This window comes from Ctenopharyngodon idella, chromosome 7, assembly GCF_019924925.1.
Source record: "Ctenopharyngodon idella isolate HZGC_01 chromosome 7, HZGC01, whole genome shotgun sequence".
NCBI classification, from domain to species: domain Eukaryota; kingdom Metazoa; phylum Chordata; class Actinopteri; order Cypriniformes; family Xenocyprididae; genus Ctenopharyngodon; species Ctenopharyngodon idella.
The window spans coordinates 35,309,446-35,336,521 of NC_067226.1; the positions used below are offsets into that span (position 1 = coordinate 35,309,446).

General features: G+C 38.6%; 1 protein-coding gene and 1 pseudogene across 2 annotated transcripts in view; one reads left to right on the forward strand and one right to left on the reverse strand.

Moving 5' to 3' along the window:
• LOC127516505 (uncharacterized) overlaps positions 1-27,076 on the forward strand; it is a 263,532-nt gene that overhangs the window by 34,957 nt on the left and 201,499 nt on the right. The gene's annotated exons all lie outside the window — the stretch shown is intronic.
• On the reverse strand, positions 1,720-6,376 carry LOC127516523 (C-type mannose receptor 2-like; annotated as a pseudogene).

Below are 27,076 nucleotides of genomic sequence, written 5' to 3' on the forward strand. Positions count from 1 at the left end.
AAGATATTTTTGATTGAATCCGAGACTTATATGACTCGTTCATAAACAGCAATTTAATTACCACTTTCAAGGTCCAGAAAGGTGCTAAAGACATCTGTTAAAACAGTCATGTGACTGCAGTGGTTCAACCTTAATGTTATGAAGAGACGAGAATACTTTTTGTGCGCCAAAAACAAAACAAAAATAACAACTTTATTCAACAATATCTTCTCTTAAATCGTAATGTCGTAATTACCGTAATTATGAGATTTCAACTTGTAAAAAGCGTTCATGTCCTCGTAGAGCTTGTAATTACAACTTGTAAGCTGTGATTTTTTGGAGAGCTCCTGCTGTACCTCCTGACTGCTGCGGATTCATTTAGGCTTCGATAGTGTTGCCACAGAAAGGCAAAATTCCCAGTTCAACGACATGAACAGCTCAGAGTAAAACGTCATGTGTTGTCCTCTCGAGACTAAGGTAATTACGAGATGGCGTGAACACAGCATAAGACTTAAAGGATTAGTTCACTTTTTTAATGAAAATTAGCTCAAGATTTACTCTCAAGCCATCCTAGATGTATATGACTTTCTTCTTTCTGATGAACACAGTCGGAGAAATATTAATAAATATCCTGATGCATCCGAGCTTTATAATGGCGGTGAACGATACCAATGAGTATGAGCTGGAGAAAGTGCTTCCATCCACATCCATCCATCATAAACGTACTCCACACAGCTCCAGGGTTTTTTACGATCTTGCACATAATTTAAACTTTTAAGTCATAATGGTGACTTTTACCCCCGGTTTCACAGACAAGGATTAAGCTAGTCCTAGACTAAAATGCATGTTTGAACTGTTTTAACTGAAAGCAACTAGTACTAGCGAGCGGTGACTTTTTTATCCGGGTATGCTGTCATGTCAAAACTGTGCCCGGTGCAGATATGTACGTTGGATTTGTTTATTATAAGCGACGCACAAAGATTACTAGTTTCTCTTTGGCTGCTGCAACTGTTTGTTATTGCAAGTACAGCGAAAGACAATGTGATCAGATGATGTTAGCTATTTGTTGATGATAAAGATACTGTCATCATGTAGAGTCTGATTATCTGATTTCTCCCAGTCTAATCTATGGTATTAATTTCACATTATTTCTTATAGCAACTCTATGATTCTACAGTATTAGACCCAACAGTGTTTTAATCAGACATCAAAGATTAAAACAAACAAAAACAACAACAACAACAAAAAAAACACTGTGCACTAAAAATTTAAGCTGCTTTGACATTAAGACACACACAGACATCAAGAATCAGTGAATGAATCTCAATAACAGTGACATGCTTCATGCCGCAATGCATTCTGGGTGCATCATACAAAACTCATCCATGGCTCCCAGAATGCATTGCGGCATGAAGAATGTCATCATTGTTGATTCACAAGTTGATTCTTGAAGTTTGTGTGAGTCTTATTGTCAAAGGTGTTTAAATTTAATTGAATCTCATTGTGAATCATCTTGAATCGAATCATTCTGAATTTGCAAAAATCGCTCTTGAATCATGAATCAAATCTTTCTTTCCAAAGATTCACACATTTAATTTATTCCAGGAAGCTGAAATTTTGATTTTTTGTAAGTGACAACATATCCTAAATATCATCCAAACACATATAAATTTAACATATTTAGATTAATTGACAGTTCATTGTGACATCACTTCACTTTTCCCTTTCCAATAAACCAGATTTCATTCTGCTGAGACACAAATAATATTATTCTTAACATCTGCTGCTCAAAGTTTTATTGATATAGATAATATTAGTGAAAACATACAGACACATAAACACACCAGATATACAAAGAGATTCTTAAATCAGACATATATTGTGTTACTATTTTAGACATCTAAAGAATATTAAACATTAATGTTAGAAAACTTTGATAAGATCACATTATGTCATGATCATTAACATACAGAAATAAAACAGACTTTTAAAACACAATTAGTAGATTCACTCAGAAATTACTAAAGAACAAATCAAACAAGTAAATAAGAAAAATAATGGAGAATAAAAACAGTGAATGTAAGTAAACACACAAACATTCACGTGTCTTTTCACTCTTCATATCTGCTGCAGATGAAGTTGAGTCTGTCAGTCTCAGGAAGGCTGATCCAGCGCTGATCTCCTCCAGACTGAACTGCTCCTTTTCTCTTCTCGAGGCGGCAGTCTTCCGGTGTCGTTCCGTTCCCTGGAGCCCAGTTCTGATAGCACACGATCTCTCCGCTCAACCAGAGCCACATGTTCATGCTGCAGTAGTTGTGTAAACCCAACCACACCAACTCAGTAGACGCCCGTTTAACCACATTCATCACACGACGCTGAATCTCTTCTGAATGAACCGAGACCAGATCCGTATGATTCTGTCTGCAGTATCTCAGAGCTTCAGACCACGTCAGATTCTCTTTGATCAGAATCAGTTTATCTGGACACAAAACAAACCACAAGCAGAAACTAGAGAGAGACTGATCAAAAACAACATGCAGAACAAACACTGTGGAGGAATTTGTCATGTCAGACATGTAGTGTGAACTTTAAGATATCTGGAGGTGATGGATGGATTGTGTGTGTTTTGTGAGGATCTGCTCACCTTCATGACACACAAAAGGATACTGGTTCGCTGCAAGGGGAGTCATTCCATTGTCCCTGAGCGTTCGGATAAATCTCTACACAGTTTTGATTTCCTCCAGCATTATCAGGTTCACCAGTATTCCAGTATCTGAATAAGGAGTTACTCTGATCTGACCACTGCCATGAGTCTCTGAACAGACCGATCCAGACATCACCAGATATGAGACTATCATTGATGAACTTCTGAAGCTGTTGACTCTCATTCTGGTTCCTCACACTGACCAGATCAGTGTGATTCTGTCTGCAGTAACTCTGAGCGTCTCTCCAATTCATCGTCTGATTGACAAAGACGAGTCCTGTGTTCACTTTAAGAAAAACAAATGGAAACAGATTCATGAATCAGTTTGTTCATTATTCTTATGCTGCTTTATGGTTTGGATGTGAATAAGAGCAGCAATGGAAACATCAGAAACACGTGTCATTCAAAGACTGTTTCTACAGCTGATGATATATTAAATATTCAGGAGTACACCCTGAGTACTCTAGCAACAGCCTACCAACAACCCTAGCAACTACCCAGAATACCCTTGCAACCGCATAGTGACACCATAGCAACCACCCAGAATTCCTTAGCAACTACATAGCAACACTTTAGCAACCACTCAGTGTACCTTAGCAACTGCATAGCAACACCCTAGTAATCACCCAGACTACCCTAGCAACCACATAGCACCACCTTAGCAACCACCCCAAGTACCCTAGCAACCACATAGCAAAACCATAGCAACCACCCCAAGTACCTTAGCAACCACATAGCAAAACCATAGCAACCACCCCAAGTACCTTAGCAACCACATAGGAAAAACCATAGCAACCACCCCAAGTACCTTACAAACCACATAGCAAAACCATAGCAACCACCCCAAGTACCCTAGCAACCACATAGCAAAACCATAGCAACCACCCCAAGTACCCTAGCAACCACATAGTAACACCTTAGCAACAAACCCAAGTACCTTAGCAACCACATAGCAAAACCATAGCAACCACCCCAAGTACCTTAGCAACCACATAGGAAAAACCATAGCAACCACTCAGTGTACCTTAGCAACTGCATAGCAACACCCTAGCAATCACCCAGACTACCCTAGCAACCACATAGCAACCACCCCAAGTATCTTAGCAACCGTATAGCAAAACCATAGCAACCACCCAAAATACCTTAGCAACTGCATAGAAAAACCATAGTAACCACCCCAAGTACCTTACAAACCACATAGCAAAACCATAGCAACCACCCCAAGTACCCTAGCAACCACATAGCAAAACCATAGCAACCACCCCAAGTACCCTAGCAACCACATAGTAACACCTTAGCAACAAACCCAAGTACCTTAGCAACCACATAGCAAAACCATAGCAACCACCCCAAGTACCTTAGCAACCACATAGGAAAAACCATAGCAACCACCCAAGTACCTTAGCAACCACATAGCAAAACCCTCACAACCACTCAGAGTACCCTAGCAACCACATAACAACACCCTAGCAACCACCCTGAGCACCCTAACCCTGTCTGTCTGTCTGTCTGTATCGATTCATCCATTCAAACTAAAACTTAAACTATTTTAAACTGAAAAGCTTCAAACTTCAAGATTTTAAAACTATTTCAAACTTTCTGGCGAGGCTTTTTCAAGACAAATTAAAGTTTGTCTTCAAAGTTTTTATAATTATACATTTAAATTCACTCCCATTAACATATTTAAATGTATTAAATCATACTTTTTAAATATGCTAATGCAAATTACTTTAAATGTAAAAAAATATATATATTTAAATGTTTATATTAATATATGCTAATGCAAATAAATTACACATTTAAATTAGTCTCTAAATGTGTGTGTGTGTGTGTGTGTGTATTTGTGTGTATGTGTGTGTGTATTTTTTTGTGTGTGTGTGCGTGTGTGTGTGTGTGTGTGTGTGTGTGTATTTGTGTGTGTATTTTTTTGTGTGTGTGTGCGTGTGTGTGTGTGTGTGTGTGTGTATTTGTGTGTGTGTGTGTGCGTGTGTGTGTGTGTGTGTGTGTGTGTGTGTGTGTGTGCTGTTAATGTTTAATGTTCAGTTATGTTTGACGTTTGAAAGAGTTTCTGTTATTGAAGTTTTGATCATTATTGTTCAGAAGAGTAGAGATTATGGTTCAGTTGTGAATAACTGCATGTACTAATACTATGAAGCTTGTTGTTTTGATCAATATCTTTGCTAATGTAAGTACAGTAACAAGTGTGTTTCTACTTGTTCTGTGCAGAATACAGTCTTTTAATTGAACAACACGACTCAAAGTCAAATACAAACAGTAGTTATATTCACTCAAAATCAAAACTGAGAGTCAAATTAAAATAAAGAAGCACTAAAAATATTGTAATCATTGTATCATAGACTAAATAATTTAGGAGATTTTACATGATTTATTCATCTAGATTCCATTACAGAAATCAAGCTATAAAAACTACTCAAATATCATGTGTAATATTGTTATCATATGTTTTGTTTAAGTCGATCTCACACATAATTTTTACAGTAACACAATAATTCTATTTTGTTCATAAATATCAAGATGGAGCAAGTTCTTTTATGTCTATTATATTTTAAAATTTTATGCGTTCATTAATTTATTAGAATTTATTATAAGTTATGTTGGTCAAAACAATGGTTTGATATTTTTGAATTTATCATTTACAGTATAAATTTTACAGAAAAATATAATTCTCTATGATCTCTAATGTCAGATTCCCACAGTTATCAACAACAAAAGATCAACATTCGCTCAATATCGGTTTATTTTCTACACAGAAGTTGAAAGTGGACAAATATATATTTATGACCAGATTAAAAAGTATCAGAATTTAATATTGCATTAAAATGTTGTACAGTATACAGTGTATCTTTCTATAAATAATGTTTGTTGTCATTGTAGGAAACTGAACTTACTGTTGTTAGATGAACTGCAGATGAAAGTCAGGCTGTTACTACATGGGAAATCATGCCATTGTCCATTTCTCATCATAACACACTCATCTCTGCCATCAGGTTGTCCAGATCCCCAGTTCAGATAGAGCACAGGATCACCTGAAGACCACTGCCATTTATCAACACCCGTCTTCTGCAGCCCAATCCAGACATGTCCATCATTCACACTCTTGTTCAGCTCGATCATGTCGTTCATGTTGTCAACGGTGGCCAGATCTGTGTAATTCTCTCTGCAGTATCTCTGAGCTTCAGTCCAGGTCTTCATCACGTTTATAAAGTGATACTGACGCTGAACACATTCAGATACGGAGCAGAGAGCTGTGAAAGAGAGGGTTTGATTTAATGCTTTTCATAACAGAGTCAAACCTGATGAAACTATAAACCATAAATAAAACAACAAACACACTCACCAATGAGAAGAAGAATGAAATATAGAGTTTGCTCCATTTCTGAGGAAGAAACACATTGAAAAACTCAGATAATCCCATATTCATCTTGAAATAAAACATGATCATGTAATTTAAAAAATAGCAGAACAACACAATTCACAATCATTCAGACAATATTAACATCTCAAAGTCTAGTTGTGTTTGAAGAATGAACATGTGAGTTGTTCTTACTTTAGAGGTCGTGTGTTTCTGTCCTGAGTCTGATGTTTCTGTCTGCAGCTTTAAACAGTGTGATCATTATATCTGCTCTCATCCCTCATTCATCATCACATCATTTGTTTATTACTCTGAAAACCCCTATATCATATTCACTTCCCCTATAGTTGTGTATTAGTCCAACTCTTTCCCCTTATTTGCATATAGAAAGGGAGAAAAACTTTTTTTGCTCTCATATTTCTTCTGAGCGCAGAGACCCCTAGTGGTGGTGAGGAGACATTCACAACAGAGATGAGATCAAGACTCAGCCTGCATTAAAGGGATTGTTCACCCAAAAATGAAAATATTGTCATCAATTACTCACCCTCAAGTGCTTCCAAATCTGTATGAATGTATTATTTCTGTTGAACACAAAAGAAGATATTTTAAAGAATATGGGTAGCTAGACAGTTGATGGAAGGTTGTTGGACTCTCATTATCCCACTGAAATAATAACATCATCTTCTGCTGCTGCTGTTTCAGTCTTATTTCCTCTAAATACTTGATTGTGATTGGCTGGAACACAGACATTAAAACTGTTACATTTTTTAGAATTTGTCTCTTTGTGAAAATTCTTATTTTGTTTCATTTCTGACTCCTGCTGTTTACAGTTTCTTTGAACACATTTGCACATAAACACATCCTCATCACTCATTTTCTTATCTTCACATCACATGTAGACGTTCAGTCTGGACAATATTTACATCTCTGACGTGAAACAGGATAAACAGTGAGTGTTTTTGTTCTAGTCATATTTCATAATTCATCCAGTCTTATTCATCTGTTAGTTTTATTGCAACAACAGGATAGTTACACTATAACTGTGTCTCAGTTCAGAGGCTGCGTCCTCAAAGTCCATGAAGGTCGAAGCGAGTGTTGTTAAATGAGACACTATAACCTACAGATGATTTCCTGTTTACATCACCAGCTGTTCACGCCCACTGCTGCTGCATTAAGATCATGTGTGTGTTAAACCAGTCAAGTCAGATGAACACTTTAAGTTCTTATGTCCGTCAGGACAGCAAAAAATTACCAATAGAAGTTAAATCTAGGTTACACCCCTTCGATGTTGTCTCTGGCAAAGGATTCCTCCAAGTGGCCCAAACACTAATAAACATCGGAGCCAGTACGGTGCAGTTGATGCTGATGCTGTCATACCACATCGCCAAACTGTTTGTGACAGGGCAAAGCACCAGACTGCCGCTGATAAAGAAAAACTGTCAGAGGTCATCCAGAAAGTTGTGGAATACAGTGGGATTGCTGTTACCACAGATATGTGGACAGACGAATTTATCAAGAGGGCACATACAGTCCTTACATGTCACTACATCACCGAGAAGTGGAGTCTGGAGAGTCGCATTCTGGCAACAGTGGAATTTGACAGTCATCTAAAATATCCATAACCAAATAACCAGTTATGGAATATCAGCAGACAAAATCATGTTTGTCAGTGACCAGAACATAAAGGCTGCACTTCGGACCTACCACTGGGTCCCGTGCTCCGCACACATACTGAACACGGTGTTGAGACACACGTTCAGTGAGAGGAATGCACCAGAAGGCATCAAAGAGGTGGTGGAAATGTTAGATAAGTGCAAAAGCCTGGTGACATTTCTGAAGAGAACAGGAGCTGTTGCAAGTTTAGCGCACACTGTGATTCACGAATGTGAAGCTCGATGGAACAGTGAAGTCGACATGCTGGAATCTATACTGAAACAGTACAGTGACATCAGACAGCTCCTGGATGACAAAGGCCAGCTGCATCGAATGGAGGGCATCATCAAGACCAGCTCGTGCACTTGATTGAATTCCTCACTCTCTTCAAATTAGCCATTAACGAGCTGGAAGGAGAAAAATACTCGACAGTTCACATGGTGCTGCTCTGGTTTTTCAAACTTAAGAGACACTGTGAGCCCAAGTCTGGAGATCCATCATACATAGTCAGACTCCGTGCTCGCGCATCCAGTCTGCTTGATGAGAAGATGGTCCTAACTCCCACTCACAAGGTCGCCACCTTTCTCTGTCCCAAATTTAAATCACTAAAAATGTTGACTCCAGAGGACAGACAGGAGGTTAGGGATGCACCGGGCCGATACCAAGCTCATGTACTTGTGCTCGTACTCGTAAAAATACCCCCGATACCAAAGACCGATACCTCGCGTGACATAACCATAGGGACGTAACTGACAGAATTTTCCGTGCACAGAGACACCGGCGGCAACAGCAGAAACACTGTCAGCCTCAGAGGTGTGGAAATACTTCAAAATTAATGATGACAACACACACATTGCGAACTGCATGCTTTCAATCACAATTCGTTATCGATTAGTGAAGGCGGGATAGGCGGAATAAAAAATGAGTAAGAGTATGGTTACACCTCCATTTTATTAAATCAATTAAATGGTATGAAAAAAGAGATGCAGAGAACAGTGAGAGTGCAATTTCAACATCACATTACACCTAAATGTGTAGAAAACATTGATTTTCTGACAAGATGGAATGGGTAAAACGGTGATGGAAAACAATTACGCTCAAAATTACAATTACAGACGAAAAAAGAATATAGATGTTAAAACACTGTGTTTCAAAAAAAAAAAAATGTGAATAAAATCAAAGAACCATAAAATGTATGAGGACAAGAACGGTAGTGCCCCTAAACATGCGGATAAAGTCAAGATATCTAACTATTGCGAGTTGGGTTTTTGAGGTATCCTTACCTGGGGTCAGTCTGGTTTGTGAAAGAGTTAGAGTCATGTGTGTATGTTGTTAGGCTTTGTTTTAGTTATTCATAGCCGATATTTGTATGGTTACAGTTATTTCAATGTATTTACGAATACAGTTACAGAGCTTGTCTAAATGACGCCGAAACTTTTTATTAACGACAGAGGACGTCTTGAGTGCCAACCTAATCATCTCTTGCTCTCTCTCCTACAGACACCCGACTGTACGTAGGACCTGTAACACTATCATAGTTATTTATGAATATATATAGATATTTTGATATATATAAGATATTTTGTCTGACCTCTTTGTAAATGAAAACAAGTAATATTTAAGCAGGAGCATATATTAAAAATTAAGAGATGTTTAACAATTTTGATCGTAAAACGGCCTGAATCAACTAACCTTTCACTTAAAATAACTAATCAAGTTACTTTTTATTGAAGTCTTGTTTAGAGTACAGAGACAATATTTTTTCACAACTGTAACACGCTGTAACTAAGTGCGATAGTATGTAACAGAATGTACCAGAAAAACGGCAAGACTTGTTTAAAGCACATTATGTGTCTTGTGACCGCAGACAGACCAGAAAGACGACATCAGAACATCAAAAAGAACATCAGTACTACATCTCTCATGTTTTCATTAATTTTCATAAATAGTAGCTGTATGTTTGAACAAACTCAGAGAGCAGTCTTCATCTAAAACTGCATTTTAACAAAATTAACAAATGATACATTAACAAAAATTGTAAGCAGGGTGATAGACTGATAGTGGAAAAAAATATCATTTACAATCTTTTGCAATAGATCAGAAGAGAGGTTTTCTGTATTATGTTTACATTATAGCTAAATGTATCTTATATGTCGTACACACATGGTAAATTGTGTACGTATCATACCTGTATAATGATTGTTTGAATTTCTTCTTTACAAGGGTATGCAATGCTATAGTTCTCAAACGAGCTTGCATTACAACAGCGTGGCATAGACTCTAACACAACTCTGTACTATAATATGTACACGTATTCTTTAACGTCATGCTGGGATGTTGAAAGAAATGAATTGTTAGTCAAAAGTTCAGTCATACATCTAAAAAGATGCTTAAATGAATGGTCTGTGTTCATCACACATGTGATGATTTGCAAAAACTTACACTGACAGCAACCTGAGAGGAGTATTTGGCTAAAAACATATACAGACCGACAAATAAAATGCTACCAGTGATCTTGATAGTCTTTATAATGTGACTAAGACCAGTGAAGGGGGTACAAATGCCTATCACAATAGATCAGGAGTGGACTTCTGCATGCAGTATGACACTTTTCTTACATAATGTCGCTGCTTTCTTAGTTACTAGGTCTCTTGAATTTAGATGTGCGAATATATTGTGTTCACTTAATTTGTACAAAATTGTACAAAGATCATGTTTGAGATGTATCTATAACTTTACTACAGTGTGTAACTTTGTTTACCCTCCTCAAACTGAATGAAAATCATAGCTTTCAGCGCAATGGTTAGATATGTCTCAGTCGTAATCGTTTCAAGCACAAACAACCAGACTTACTTTTTGTGTCGATGCTTCATGCAAACCCCCATCGAAGAGATGGATAATTGCACTACAAGAACTATCGATTTATTTTCTTTGTAACTGCGGCCTTTGAATTTCTGAAAATATCATAACTGTATAAAATATTATCATTGAGTTGTGTGTTCACATAATTTCTACATAGAAAATATTTGGCTTTTATCTGTAGGTGAAAAAGCAATGTCAGTAAGCTATATTCAATATCTGTTTATTTGAGTGAAAAATAATAATCTAAAAAAATTGTTATAAACAGTTGAGACACACTTGTACACTGGTACAACTATTTAATGTCATGTTGGTTGCTAAAATCTGGATTCTGATCTAAAGCATTACTAAAACCTTCAATCATGGTGTGGACCCTTGATACTAACGTACAAATAATGTATAATACATGTTGAAAATGACCAAAACTTTTAAATAAGTCCTGTTCCAACACCACTGGGGAAAATCTAATACTCTGTCAAAAGAAAAACATTGTGTTATCTGGTTTAGTTGTATTTAAAAACAAGCAAACAAAAACATATTTCTTAAAAACATTGTGTCAAAAGAATTTGGTAACATGATTCTCTTGTTTCATCATGTATTAACTTCATATTTAACAGGCTGATAATGGTAGCATGAACCTAGAAATAACAACCACGAATTTTATAAAGCAAAAATTGTGTCAGAAGACATGGTATGAAGATACGCTGGCTTTTAACTTTTTATTTAAACTTTAAAACAATATTATCTTTTTTTTCTTTTTTTTTTTTTTTTTTTTTTTTTTTAAATGTAATACAGTATTTGATTTTTGGTAAAACTATCTTACATAGTAATGTGTTTTCACCCATTGTCATGAGCCTTTGGCTATCCTTAATGGTTTCATTGTGTAAGGAACTGTTTGGAATAAGGTCATCCCTATTTGTTAAAAACATTGCAGTGAACATTTGTCAGCATTATTCTTTTGGTTTACTTTACATTTATTAGGAATTGAAACTATAGAAATAAGAAAAGTAAATCATATAGATCTATGAGACATGCGTCACCTTAAAAAAAAATGTAAGTTTACATGTGAGGTTTTTTTAAACATATTTAACAGCAAAGATATTTTCAAGTACAGAGTCTGATGTGGACATTATCATGTAGGGGATTTGGCCTGATCTTTTTAAGCACAATTAAATATTCTCAAGAGACCCACTGATCCTGAAGTCATGTCTCTGAAAGACCTCGGATGTGTAGATTCACTCTATTGAAAAATGCTGTTTTGAAATTAACACAGTTGAAATAAATGACTACTTGACTACAAAATTGTTGGGGGTCAGTAAGTGGCAACAGACAGCCTCAGCACAGAGAAGTGACTGATCTGTAAATCACCTCATCAGCCTATATCCTGAGGCCATCATTAATGATTGTTGAGGATCCCTCTCTGAAAATGCATAGTGATTTTGTTAAAGATGCAACTTAAGCTAAATAATAGCAAAGTTAAGTGTTCTCGTTTTTACGGGGACGTGCGAGTTGCATCTATGAGTAGTCAAACACACAGACACCTTCATGTTTGGATTTTTTTTTTTTTTTTTTTTTTTTAAATCAATTCAAATTAAATATTTCTAGTTACCATGCTGTTTTTAACATGCTGTTTTCTCAAAAACTTAACCCTAACCCTTTTGCTTGAATCTTTGAGAAATAAGATCTAAGATGACTATGTACAGGTTTTTGAACAGATGTTGTTTAATAAAAAGTACACTTTAGGTTAAATTTAAGCAATATAATTTCTACCATTGGCATCAGATGTTATCCTGATACTGTAGACTTCTAAGAAGAATATTTGATTTTTTATTAAATCTTTAAAGATTTAATTTAAACAATATTTTAATTTTAAAAGACTATTTTAAACTTTTAAGATTGTGCTTTGAAATAAATTTAGTACAAAAACATTCACTCTGGAATGGAGTTAGCTGTCTTAACATACATTGTGACTCAACAGACTCATCTGTCTGACTCCACCCTGCCATTTCTCATTTACATTGGAGTTTGTTCCTGGGAGGATCTGGGGGCGTTTTATGAATGATTTTATTTTATTAATACTTTTTGTTTCATTTTTACTTATTTATTATCATTTTGCAAAAGGACCTACTTTGGCTCTCTGAAAATGTAAGATTTTTTTAAAAATATATTTATTTTTAATTTATATATTAATTTAGCCTATATTTAAATTGTTTAAATAATTTTTTAGTAACATTTTATATTATTAATATTTAGAATCATTTCAATTTAAAATAGAGATAAGTTTCTTTTATAGAACTAACCTGAGGCATCATAGGTTCTGAATGAAATCATTGTTTCTCTCTGAAAATGCTTGGTGATTTTCATACTGAATTATTGAAAATGTTACACAATGTGAGAGATGGCTTGTGAGACCCATACATTTTTACACATACACTGATAAATAAAATGTTAAAGATTTGATTTAATTTGAATGAATGTTTAATTTTAAAAGATGTCATTTAAACTTTTACATTTATGCTTTGAAAATAAAGGTTAGCTTGAACAAAATATTGTGTCATCCACCCCCGCTGACCTGCGTTCTCCCCTTCTGTCTCTGTGACTATCATGCATTGTTGCAAGTCACTTGGAGAGACAATGAGATAGTTTGTAAGCCATTTCATGTTAAGGACATCAACAAGTAAGAAATTTTATATTTTCATTTAACTAAAACTATAATAATTGGTTTCAGTAAATTTAGTCAAGTCAAGTCCCCTTTATTTATATAGCGCTTTTTACAGTGCAGATTGTGTCAAAGCAGCTTTACAGTGATAACTGGTGAATAATTTTGGCTTAGTAACTGTTTGTTATTATTAACATTATTATACTTTTATTTATTACCATCTTCATTCAAAGAACAGAATGTTTTTCTCTTTTGAAATGTGTGTGTGTGTGTGTGTGTGTGTGTGTGTGTGTGTGAGAGAGAGAAAGAGAGAGAGAGAGAGTCAGTGAGAGATTTTTAGATTTCAGTATAAACTAAAAGCAAAATGTTTATATATATATATATATATATATATATATATATATATATGTAATTTTTTTTTTTTTTTTTTTTTTTTAACTACCAAAATGTATCTCCCATTTGCAAAACACCTTTTTAAATTATAATTTATATTAAATGATGTTCTGAGAATATAAAAATGAAAAACGTTTACTGTGATAGATGGGAGGAGATAATTAACCCAATGGATTATTGTTAACCCAATGGACATTGTTTTTTCCAGGTTTTTATTTAACTATAATAATCAGTCTCAGTAAATTTAGTAACTGTCATTATTCAGCGTGTTATAATATTTTGGAGATGTGAATGTTTTTCACTTTTTTTAAATGTATGTGTACGTGTACGTGTACGTGTGTGTGTGTGTGTGTGTGTGTGATTTATCTTTTATCTGTGTTTTATCTATTTTATAAAATATACCATGTTTATTCTTTTGTTATTTTGAGCCAACTGTTTCTTCATTAAAATCTTATTTTTGTTGCTTACACAGGAAGATTAGAGTATGTGCCGGAATGCGGATGCTGTCACACATCTGCTCATGTGTGACCCCGAAAGTTCATAAATCAAAATTATTAACCAAGACAATACTTGCTAGATCCAATGAGCATGCAGTACTTGGTTTTACCTCCACAGATGTTCGTTTTAAAAAGTGTTCTAGAGCCAGTAAACCATCAGTATGAGGCATGTTAGCATATAAACTCTGAACATCAAAAGTAGCGAGAAGGGCATCATCAACAGGAAAGTCAACACCATATAATGAATCAAAGTCCACAGAATCTCTTACATAAGATGACAAAGTAGATACAAAAAGTTTAATGAAATAATCAACATAGGAAGAAATGCTCTCAGTTAGAGCATGTGCCGGAATGCGGATGCTGTCACACATCTGCTCATGTGTGACCCCGAAAGTTCATAAATCACCATCAGGACTTCAAATATGGTGTTAAAGTTCAAAAATCATCCATTTGTTCCACCCTACAAATGACCCACAGGTCAATACCACAGATGTTTCAAAAATGCAAAGAATCAATGGACATATTCATAACCCATGTCAAAGGTCAACCACCATTTAAATTCCATAACCCCAAGGTCATGGAGTTCATACAGCGGTCAACTATGGGGGGATGGGGTAATATTTGGGTGGTCCCATGGGGGAGGGGCAAAGGTCATGTCAAAGGTCAAAGGTCGCAATCAATCATTTTTTGACACATGTCGTAGTATATTTACTACTGGCGCACACACACGCACACACACACACACACAAACACAGCCCAGCCCTCTCGAAAACGGATGTGACATCGCCTTTTATACTTCCGGCGGGGAGGCGTCAACGGACACAGCGGACAAATCCATGATGATTTAAAAATAATAATAAAATAAGTAAGTATTGTCCGATTAGCTGTGGCAGTTGTTTTCAAGAGTTCACACTTACCAGTGATCAAATAAAATAAAAGAGTAAAATAAAAGCATATTTGGCGGGCTGTCTGAGGGGATCAAGGGCTCCGAGCTCGGAATTTACAGGCATTACGGTGGTTGGGACAGGCATTACGGTGGTTTAGGTCGTATCTATCAGACCGTCACAATTTTGTTTATTTAAACGGGGAAAAATCTAAGATAACAATAGTAAATTATGGAGTGCCTCAAGGATCTGTGTTAGGCCCTCTGCTATTTTCAATATACATGCTGCCACTTGGTAATATTATAAGAAGACATGGAATTAGTTTCCACTGCTATGCCGATGATACTCAATTATATATTTCAACACAACCAGATGAAAACTCTAAATTATCCAATCTGACAGAGTGTGTTAAAGAAGTAAAACATTGGATGACTAGTAATTTTCTTCTATTAAATTCAGATAAGACTGAAGTATTACTTATTGGGCCAAGAACCTGTACACAGAATCTCTCAGACTACAATTTGCATTTAGAAGGATGTACTGTTACTCCATCCTCGACAGTTAAAGACCTGGGTGTTATATTAGACAGCAACTTGTCCTTTGAAAATCATATTTCATATGTTACAAAAACAGCCTTCTTCCACCTCAGAAACATTGCTAAGATACGGAATATGTTATCTGTTTCAGATGCAGAAAAGTTAGTTCATGCTTTCATGACGTCTAGACTAGATTACTGTAATGCATTACTAGCTGGTTGCCCTGCTTCCTCAATAAACAAGATACAATTGGTACAAAATGCAGCTGCTAGAGTTCTTACCAGGTCAAGAAAATATGATCATATAACACCAATTTTATCATCTCTTCACTGGTTACCTATTAAGTTCCGTATCGATTATAAAGTACTGCTAATGACCTATAAGACTCTAAATGGTTTAGCTCCTGTGTACTTAACCGATCTTCTATCGCCCTACAATCCTTCACGCTCTTTAAGATCACAAAACTCTGGACTTCTGGTTGTACCTAGGATAGCTAAGTCCTCTAAAGGAGGGAGAGCGTTTTCACATTTGGCTCCTAAACTCTGGAATAGCCTTCCTGATAATGTTCGGCACCCAGTTTAAATCTAGATTAAAGACACATCTCTTCAGCCAAGCATTCACATAATCCATCTCATATCAGATCAATTGCACATGACTATCTTTGCTTAATGTTATGAACAGCAGCTATGCTAATTATTCTCCATTTGCTTTTCTGTTTTACCTCGGGACGCCCGTCCCGAGGTGACTAGAGAGTACATCAGTTTCAGTTTGGATCCAGCCTCTTAAGAAGACCTCAGATGACTAAAACTTTGGAAGAGACGGCGCCAACTCCTGCGATGACTTCAGAAGATGCAACATCTGGATCAACACGCACATTCACATTCTATAAATCCTAATTATTGTTAATATGTAATTCATTTTTCCAGGAGCTCTTTGCTTCTACCTCCAATTACATTCCTAACAGTGATTGTATGTTAATCACCTAAATTATTACATTATTAGCTAACTGCAGTCTCCAAATTGTAATGTTGATATGCTTTCTCTGTAAAGCTGCTTTGAAACGATATGTATCGTGAAAAGCGCTATACAAATAAATGTGAATTGAATTGAATTGAATTTAGCCCAAACCCAGAGTTATTCCTCCGTATCCTGGGAATAGGAACCAGCCGAGAGAGAGGAGTCAGGGTGGTGGAGGGATGCTGAAAACTGTCAAGGTAACTAGATGAGTCGACTGTGTGTATATATGCCTCCTTCTGAGCTGATTATATGGACCATTTGAACGTGCTCCTCCTGAACTTTGTTTATAAAACATAATTTGTCACTTGAACTCTGCAATCTCTCTCTTGTAAGAGGCTGACAATTACCTGAACATATGACACTTAGCCTACATTTTAAAATTTTTATTTGAACAAGGCAACATTTTTATTTAAAACCCTTTATTTGAATATGGCAACATGATACCTCTTTCTACAATATTTCTATGATTAAATCACAGACAGAGACCCCTTCTCTATCAGCCAATCACTGTGTCCATAGTTAGTAATCTTGTTGACATCATCCATAGCAATGAGGTCAACCCCGCCCTTTCAGCAGTTTACATCTTCCACTCTCCCAATGTCATTCTTTGATAACACTTGAAGAGCTTTCTTCTTCTGCCTTATAGTTGCACTGTTCATCATGGCTCATTTTGTGTCAGTCCTGTAGGGAAGTGTCGTTCTTATCTTGCGATTCATTTAGAGCTCTGCAGGAGATGCACCATGTTACAGAGGTGTTGCTCAATAGCTCACCCAGGTGAAAAAGATGTAGTATTAAATGTATTAAAAATATACTTGAAATGCAAGTAGTATGTTAATAATACATTTGTATTCACAACATGCTTATTTGAAGGGCATTAAAAATATACTGAATTGCATTTTAATACATTTCTGAAAAAATATACTAGAAGTACTTATAAGTATATGCTTAATTACACTTTTAAGAAATATGCTAAACACAAGCATACTTTTAGTGAATTAGTGTATTTACAGAAAACATACTTATGTTACTCTTACTTAAAGTATATTTTATGTGTACTTTAAGAACATAGCAAAATGATTAAGCTTTTAGTGGGTTTAAATGTACTTTATAACCATGTGTAGGCCTACTGCAATATATTTCAAATATTTATATATTTAGAATTTAAAATTTTTTCAAAAGAAAGATATTTTGAAAAACATTTTTAACATTTACAATGTACCAACTTATAATGTATTATAAACATTTGTCAACTATTATTAAGTATTGCCATAAGCATACTTAAAATTAATATGTTGTTCAGTTTTACTTGTAAAAGGTTATGCTACTTAAAAGGCTGTTGTCCATTACATGATACATTAATTTTAATAGACTACTGGAATTCCCAAGGATTTCAACATCATATTATTTGAAATGCATCATAAATCAATTTTCCAAAGATGCTTAATATATATTTATATATATAATAATATAATTACTTGTGTTTAAATTTAAACAAGTGTAACAAACGTGATGAAACCTGATTGGTTTCAAGGTTGTTGAACGGCTCTGATTGGTTCTTATGATGATGAGCTCGCAGTCTCAGGCAGCCTCGCACCAGATACGCTGTGTGCTTTGAATGTTAATAGAAGACTTAATTTAAACTGTTAAATTATATAGACTAGAGCGATCGTGTCACTTTAGAGCACTGGAAAGAGACCATGTGATTCATATGGATTACTTTTTTTTTTTTTTTTTGCGATGAACTTTTTGAAACGTGAACAGTTTTGGTGAGTCGTCTTTCATCAGATGGATATAAATCTCCAAGATTTCATTAAAATATCTCAATTTTTCTTTTGTGTGGCTTTTGGAACCCCGTTATTTTGTGACTCCAGGTAAGATTTGTATTTAATTAAAGGTGCTCTATGTAAGTTTTCAACTGTACTAAAGCATGAAAATATGTTTGTAGATGTTTATTAAACATGCTGAGTTCACATACACGTTTCTCTGAAAACCATTGCTACAGCCAGTTATTTTACTTTGAAATTTGCGTTCTGTATCGGAATTTCTGTTTTTGTTTTGGTCTTTGCCAATTTACCCAATAGTATTTCGCCACCCCGGGTTGCCAGTTGGCAGAAAATAAATGCAGTGAATTGCAGCCATGGAAGCCAGCGAACAAACTGGGTCAGAGATCACAGATTCTACCTGACCTAAAAAGCCTCAGCATCCATCTAAAAATCTCTAAACGGAAGCATATTAAAACATGATATCAACTCATTATAAATCAATAAATCAACTAATTATCTTACAGTGTGTAAGTCTCCTCGCCTTCCAATGTCAATTGAGCTCGCTCCCGTTGCGTCTTCAAACTGGCAACCCGCGAGAGCATTGAGTCTGAGGAGGAGGGGGCGGGGCAAACATTCTTATGTAGCCCTCTCTCTCTCTCTCTCTCCGCGCGCTTACTGGTCTCCAGCACCGCTGCTGCTACTCTGCGCTGTGTTGTGTATGATCATGGGAGGTGGTAGAGGAAGGGGACGCGGACACAGAGGGGTTCGGGATTGTGGCTTGACTGTTTATTCCACAGCACGGCATCTATAGCGTTGATAACATGAACTCAACTTAAGTTTTAAACTATTAAAGTACATTTCAATGCACATGCAATTCAATAGCAAGCTCTCGCTGCTTATATTATAATAGATAGCTTTGTATTAGCCACCACACATTAATCACATTTAAAAGAAAGAACAAAACATTTTAACTTTACATATTACTCTGCATTTAGGTCTTTAGCAGTTTAAAACACAAAATATCTGAATAAACTGAACTTTAGTGTGATAACAACAAAGATATTTTTCATTGCAACTTCCACTATCGTTAACGTGGCTTACCTATAGCGTTGATAACATGAACTGAAGAAAAGTATCAACACTACGGTACATCAAGAGGCTCAAACCATGCTAAAGGCACTTGAATCTGCCTTAACACAACAGTGGTATAGCGACATCTTGTGGACAACACAATACACTGCCTTACACTTACATAAAGCACCTTTAACTTTACTGTCATATTTTTGACAGCGTGTAACAGCGCGTCTTTTTCAGTGCAGCTACATTCAATTTGGTCAATCAGACGCGAACAGATGAAGATGCTGCCCGCAGAAGTTACTGGTAAGTTTTTAGTTGCTGTTTGCATAAATACAAAGCTCAATATTTAGTTTTTTCCTAGGGCTGCTATGCATTTGCTAGTAGATAACACGTGGAATACGGACGTTAACCGCGGTAACATGATACTGACACTAGATATCTGCAACTTAAAGGGGGACTTAGTGATATTTCAAATCCACTATTTGGAAGTTAGTGGGGCCGAGTCCAACAACAAACAGATAGTGAGAGTTGTGCAGGTAAACCACTCCGCACTGACGACCACTAGAGAATGAGGTGTTAGCGTCATTGGTAGTGCATTCGCCTCACCTGCCAGCAGCGGTTCGAGTCCGACTCAGAGCAGGGTGGTTAGAATTGGAGTGTGAGTTTTGGAGGTGGAGCAATGAAGAGAGGGGTGGGTTTGTTTGGGTTGATTTCAAATATCAACAGTGTCCAACAGCGTAGTTCAAATACCACTTACTGCACCTTTAAGCACTGGTACAGTCAAAGACCCTTTCTAAATAGAGGTCCGCGGGATTAAATTTTGAATGAAAGGCGGATTGCGTTCGGTAACTATAGTGTACTTTAGGCGGGAGCGGGCGGTCTGACAATAACCCAGTCGATGCTTTGACATCAGCGCATCTGTGCTTGAACTTAAAGTGAACAAAACTTTGTGCAGTGGTGGCGTTCACACAGTTCCCTGTCCTGAGAAACCTGGCAAGATATGTTCTTTGCATTAGAGGTCTGCGTGAGTGCTCCTTCAGAGAACATTCAACCTTTGTGATCGGATTTTGGAGGAGAGACGTTCTGAAACGGTCGTCAGTCAGCATCATTCTGTTCTTGCGTGGATGTTTCATTTTGCAGTATACTAGTGTCAGGGAATGAACACAGACAGAGGATCCAAGTGCAAGAATAACAATATTTATTGACAGGAAAACGCTGTACAATAACTTCACTCCAAGGGTCAGACGAGGCAGAGACTGTGGCGTGCAGAACGGTGGCGTGCAGAGTGGCGTGGCACCGAGTGGCGCAGGGCTACAGCGGGTATCAGAGAACAAGGATAATCCAACCCAGAAAACAGGGCACACGACGAAAGTCCAGAATCCAAAAACCGGAACCGGCGGATTAATGTTAGCATGAAAAACAGGTTTGATTTTAGATACGTGGAATACGGGGTGAATTCTACGGTACGCTGGGGGGAATTTGAGGCGGACTGTCACCGGACTAAGAATCTTGGTGACAGTGAACGGGCCAATGAATTTAGGTGCCAACTTATTACATACGGAGCGGAGCGGAATGTTCCTGGAAGAAAGCCACACTTTTTGTCCGACGACGTATACGGGAGGCTTCAGCCGGTGGCGATCGGCCTGGGCCTTGGTGCGCGCTCCCACCTGAATAAGAGTCTCTCGGGCTCTTCTCCACGTGTGACGACACCTCTGGACGAAGGCGTGAGCGGAGGGGACCGCGACTTCGGATTCCAGACTAGGAAAGATAGGTGGCTGGTAACCTAGACTACACTGGAAAGGCGACAGGCCCGTAGCCGACACTGGTAACGAGTTGTGCGCGTACTCCACCCAAGGAAGCTGCTGACTCCAGGAGGAAGGATTCTGAGCTACCCGACATTGCAACGTTCTCCCCAAATCCTGGTTGGCTCTCTCAGCTTGCCCGTTACTCTGGGGATGGAACCCAGACGACAAACTAACAGTCGCTCCCAGTAATCTGCAAAACTCCTTCCAGAATCTGGAGGTAAATTGGGATCCCCTGTCAGAAACCACGTCTACCGGGAGGCCATGAATACGAAAGACGTGATTAATGACAGTAACCGCTGTCTCCTTGGCAGAGGGTAATTTGGGCAAGGGGATGAAATGTGCCGCCTTCGAGAACCGGTCCACTACGGTCAAAATCACCGTATTGCCCTGTGAAGGAGGGAGGCCTGTTATGAAATCTAGCGCTATGTGGGACCAGGGTCTTGAAGGGACATCTGGGGAACGATTAGAAATCTTACCACGAGGGCAGACAGAGCAAGCCAAAACAAAATTGCGAACGTCGCGAGCCATGCAGGGCCACCAGAATCGTTGCTTAACCAAAAACATGGTACGACTAACCCCTGGATGACAAGGCAGATTGGAATCATGGCCCCATCGGATAACGTCTGAACGTAACCTCTCTGGCACAAATAATCGACTCGGCGGGCACCCGGGCGGAGGCGTTACCCCTTCTAAGGCCGTGTGGACCTTCGACTCGACCTCCCATGTGAGTGAAGAGACAATGAGTCTCTCAGGTAAAATACACTCGGGAGTGGACGGGCGCTCGGAACGATCAAAAACACGAGATAAAGCATCGGGCTTGATGTTTTTAGACCCGGGACGATATGATAGAGAAAAATCGAAACGACCGAAAAACAGAGCCCACCGAGCCTGCCTAGAGTTTAGTCGTTTAGCGGATCTGATGTATTCTAAATTCTTATGATCGGTCCAGACGATGAAAGGTACCCCCGACCCCTCCAACCAGTGACGCCGCTCTTCCAAAGCTAATTTGACCGCCAGCAGCTCCCTGTTACCAATGTCGTAATTCCGTTTGGCGGCGGATAAGCGATGAGAAAAAAACGCGCAAGGGTGCATCTTATCGTCCGTGGTGGCGCGCTGGGATAGAACTGCCCCTACCCCCACCTCTGAAGCATCAACCTCCACCACAAACCGACGTGAAGGATCAGGGGCGACAAGAATGGGAGCCGAAACAAAGCGGCTTTTCAGATTGGAAAATGCAGCCTCAGCTGCATTAGACCACCTGAACGCCGTTGCGGTGGAGGTTAAGGCGGTCAGAGGAGCGGCTAGTTGGCTGAAATTGCGAATAAAACGCCGGTAAAAATTGGCGAATCCCAAAAACCTCTGCAGGGCCTTACGGGAATCTGGGATTGGCCAATCCACCACAGCCTTAACCTTGTCAGGATCCATGCGCACCCCCTCAGACGATACGATATACCCTAAAAATGGAACTGACTGTGCATGAAAAACGCACTTCTACGCCTTGACAAAAAGCCCATTCTCTAGCAGCCTCTGGAGCACTCGTTTGACGTGTTGCACATGTTCCTGGAGAGAAGAAGAAAATATCAATATGTCGTCCAGGTAGACATAAATGAACTGATCGATCATGTCTCTCAACACGTCATTCACGAGTGCTTGGAACACGGCGGGCGAGTTGGAAAGGCCGAAAGGCATAACCAAGTATTCAAAGTGCCCTCTAGGGGTGTTAAATGCCGTCTTCCACTCATCCCCCTCCCTAATGCGAACCAAATGATAAGCGTTGCGCAGGTCCAATTTCGTGAAAAGAGACGCGCCCTGCAGCCGTTCAAAGGCAGAAGACATCAACGGCAAAGGATAAGTATTCTTTACCGTGATGTTGTTCAGTCCTCTGTAGTCAATGCACGGCTGCAGCGACCCGTCCTTCCTACCCACGAAAAAAAAACTTGCCCCCGCGGGAGACGAGGAAGGGCGGATGATCCCAGCTGCCAGAGAATCAGAAATGTATTTCTCCATGACCTCCCTTTCAGGATTAGAAAGTGAATATAACTTGCCTTTAGGCGGAGAAGACCCTGGTACTAAGTCTATGGCACAGTCGTAGGGACGATGCGGAGGAAGAGAAGCAGCCCGGGACTTACTGAACACTTCCTTCAGGTCAAGGTACTCCTCTGGCACGTTTGACAGATTCACCGACGACTCCTGTAACACAGAACGAGACACAGAAGAACAGGCAGACAACAAACAAGACGCATGACACTGGTTGCTCCACTCTGCCACGGACCCCTGACCCCACTCGATCCTGGGCTTGTGTTTGAGAAGCCACGGATGACCCAAGACGACCGGATGAGTAGTAGATCTGGAAATGAAAAATGGCAACTGTTCAGTATGATTACTGGAAGTGATGACGGTTAAGGGCTCCGTGGCGTGTGTGATGGTAGGTAGCTTCTGTCCGTTAAGGGCGATGACAGTTATGGCATGTTCCAGGGGGTGGATGGGTATGTGCAGACGCGTGGCCAGATCGCGAGCTCAATGAGACCGTCGAGACTGGTGGGTAGATCCAGCTGGTAAATCTCCTGCTGAACACGGTCGGCCAACCCATGCAGGAACATATCCCACTGCGCCTCGTCGTTCCACTTGCATTCTGCTGCCAGGGTGCGGAATTTGATGGCGTAATCAGACACTGGTTGGATTCCCTGCCGCAGGTCCGCGAGTTTGTGCGCTGCCTCCCGTCCCGTCTCATCTTCTGCGACAGGGTGTGGAACGAGGAGCAGCACGGATGTTTGTTCTCCCACACCGCTGTTCCCCACAATGCCGCGCGTCCCGTCAGTAGCGTCATGACCAACGCGACTTTAGATTCCTCAGAGGAAAACGTGTTAGGTTGCAAAGAGAAATAAATAGAGCACTTCGTTAGAAAGGTTCTACAAATATCTGGTTCTCCAGCATACCTCTCTGGTGCAGGAATACGCGGCTCTTGTAGACTGCTGATGTTGGCGGATGGGTGGGGAACAGACGGTGGAGCTGGCGCAGTGGGAGATGAGAGATGTTGAACCTGGGTAGATAACTCAGCCACCTGCGCCACCAACGCCTGAACGGCGCGAGCTGTGGCCACCACTTGCTCGTCCTGATGATCCATCCGTTGAGCACTCCTGCTCAAATACTCCTGAAGATCCGACGACCTTGCTGGATCCATAATTGGGTCAGTTCGTTCTGTCAGGGAATGAACACAGACAGAGGATCCAAGTGCAAGAATAACAATATTTATTGACAGGAAAACGCTGTACAATAACTTCACTCCAAGGGTCAGACGAGGCAGAGGCTGTGGCGTGCAGAACGGTGGCGTGCAGAGTGGCGTGGCACCGAGTGGCGCAGGGCTACAGCGGGTATCAGAGAACAAGGATAATCCAACCCAGAAAACAGGGCACATGACGAAAGTCCAGAATCCAAAAACCAGGAAGCAACACACAGAGAACACGACACCGGGAACAGCCTGCAACGAACTGACAAAGACCACATAAAGACACGCACAATATATAACAACCACTAACAAGACACGGCTGGCAACAGATCGCAATCAGACCATAACGGGTGACGCCCACACAATCATTCACTCACACCCAAACACACACACACAACACACGAGGGTGAGTAAGTGAATCCATGAACCGTGACAACTAGTAAGCCAACAGTTTTCGTTATGTATTTTTGGCTTAGCCTATAGTTTTGAGGGACATGTTGTAGGCTATTTAATTTAGCCTATTTTTTTTCTCTGTGATATTTAGCCTATTATTCTTTGTGGCATTTTTTCTCTGACATTTTTAGGGTGTTGACAGCATCATAAGACAAATAACAAATAAAAATCTTGTATATGCTATGCAACGTTTTATATTTGTTATCCACAATCACTCTCTTTCTTTTTTAAATGTTTAAATGCGAGATTCTGAAAACAATATAAATTTAGCGGGACCCGTCGGGTCGGGAAGAAAATCACCATATGCGGATAGCGGGTGAACACAGAGTGAATTTTAGGCGGGAGTGGGATGAAAAAAACAGTCCCGCGCAGACCTCTATTTCTAAAGACTTGATAAATCTGTTTAAAATGTATGTGGTGACATTTGTCTGTCTTATAACAACTATAAAACATTGTCCAATGCTTTGGCAGAAAAAAATAATTAAATGTTAAAAAACAGATACAACATTACATTTAACTTTCTTTTTATTTGCAAATTTAAGTTGTGTATTTATTTCTGATTTCCTGAACAATTTGGCTTCATAATGAGGTAAATGAACTTTGATAAAACATGTTATGAACATACAATTACTTTGTTTGAGCTGACCAGCCAACTATGGTAGTGTTCATTGATTTGTTTATATTTGTTCAAGCTTGACAATTTTGTCTTTCTGTTTATTTTCTAATATACATTTCTAATTACAGATAAGTACAAAGATTAAATTGTAAAGAGGGATGCTTAATGAAACTGCTGAGGCTGTGAAGAGGATAAAAATGGACACTCATATGTCAAGCTTGATCAGGATATAGTCAAAAGGTAAGTTGAGAAGTCAACAAAATTCTAATGAATATCAATGCAAATTATAATACATACTGTATATTCAATCATGGATGCAAAACTGTCATTCATTGGTTAATTTGATATAAATTCTGTTTTTCTTTTCACAGATCCTGTGATAAAGCAGCCTTAAAATACTATTAAAATACTACAGTGTCTGAATTGCAAGCCCTCAGTTGCAGAAAATGCAAGTCGTGCTCAAAGAAGTGACCCTCCACTTGAAGATGAAGATGTGACATTTAAACTCAACTGTTTCTTTGTTTGGTTCAGGCATTTGCATGCTTACATTTGTTTAAAAAATGCACTATTCACTTCTGCATTTTGTTTTTCAGTGACCTTTTTCAGAAAATTGCATTGTAATGCTTATTCATTGAGGTAAAATTCTGTACTTTTCAGTATTACTGAGTAATGGGAGGGAATGTTCTCAGAACGTTCAGGCAAGGTTCTCCCAAAGTTATGAACAAACGTTCTTCCAGTAACGTTAATAGGACGTTCGCTCAAAGTTATCTGGTTCGAATAGAGTACCTCAGGGATGACGTGTTTTTGTAGGCGAACCCGGAAGTTAGCGGCGCACGGGTTCCCTCGATCGAAAGCCTATGCATTTTTCCTATAGACTTTTGGAAAATCGCAAAAAATAAGCTCTGTGTTTAACAAAGGGTTATGACACTTACATGTTTTGTCTATCAAGATAATCTTTACAAGTTAACAAAACATTTATACATTTTGAAGCCTAAATAAAGTGGTCAGATATAAAAAGCTAACAGTAGGCTATAAACGGACTACAGCACATCACGGTTGCGGATCAACGTCACCACCACCAAGCTTCCTCAAACTTTATTAAAAAACAACTTTATTTAAAAACATGCTCGCTGATTATGATCTGCGCTGTGTATGAATACTTATCCACTTTTTCATGAGAAATGCTGTCCAAATGTCCTGTTTGTCATGATGACGTCTAAAGTCCCCGCCAAAGGAAGTAGTCCCTTTTTAGCAACCGCCGTCTTTAAGACACAATAAAGGTTTAAAAAATCACAAGCGGGTTATAACTGGTGTGTTTTATGTCATAGATCAAAACGTGAAAATATTTAGAGGCTTTGTTAACCACAGACCTTATTTCAGGTGATTTAGCAAAAACCCATTCAAAAAACGCATAGACTTTAAGGCGATGGAACCAGAAGTCCTGAAATGCTAACTCGCTTCCAGGTTTTGCCTACAAAAACATGTCATCCCTGAGGTACTCTATAACCAAGAAAAAAGGTTTTTAATACATTTAATAACCTTGATGTTTTGGGCATTCTGAGAACATTCCGAAATAACATTT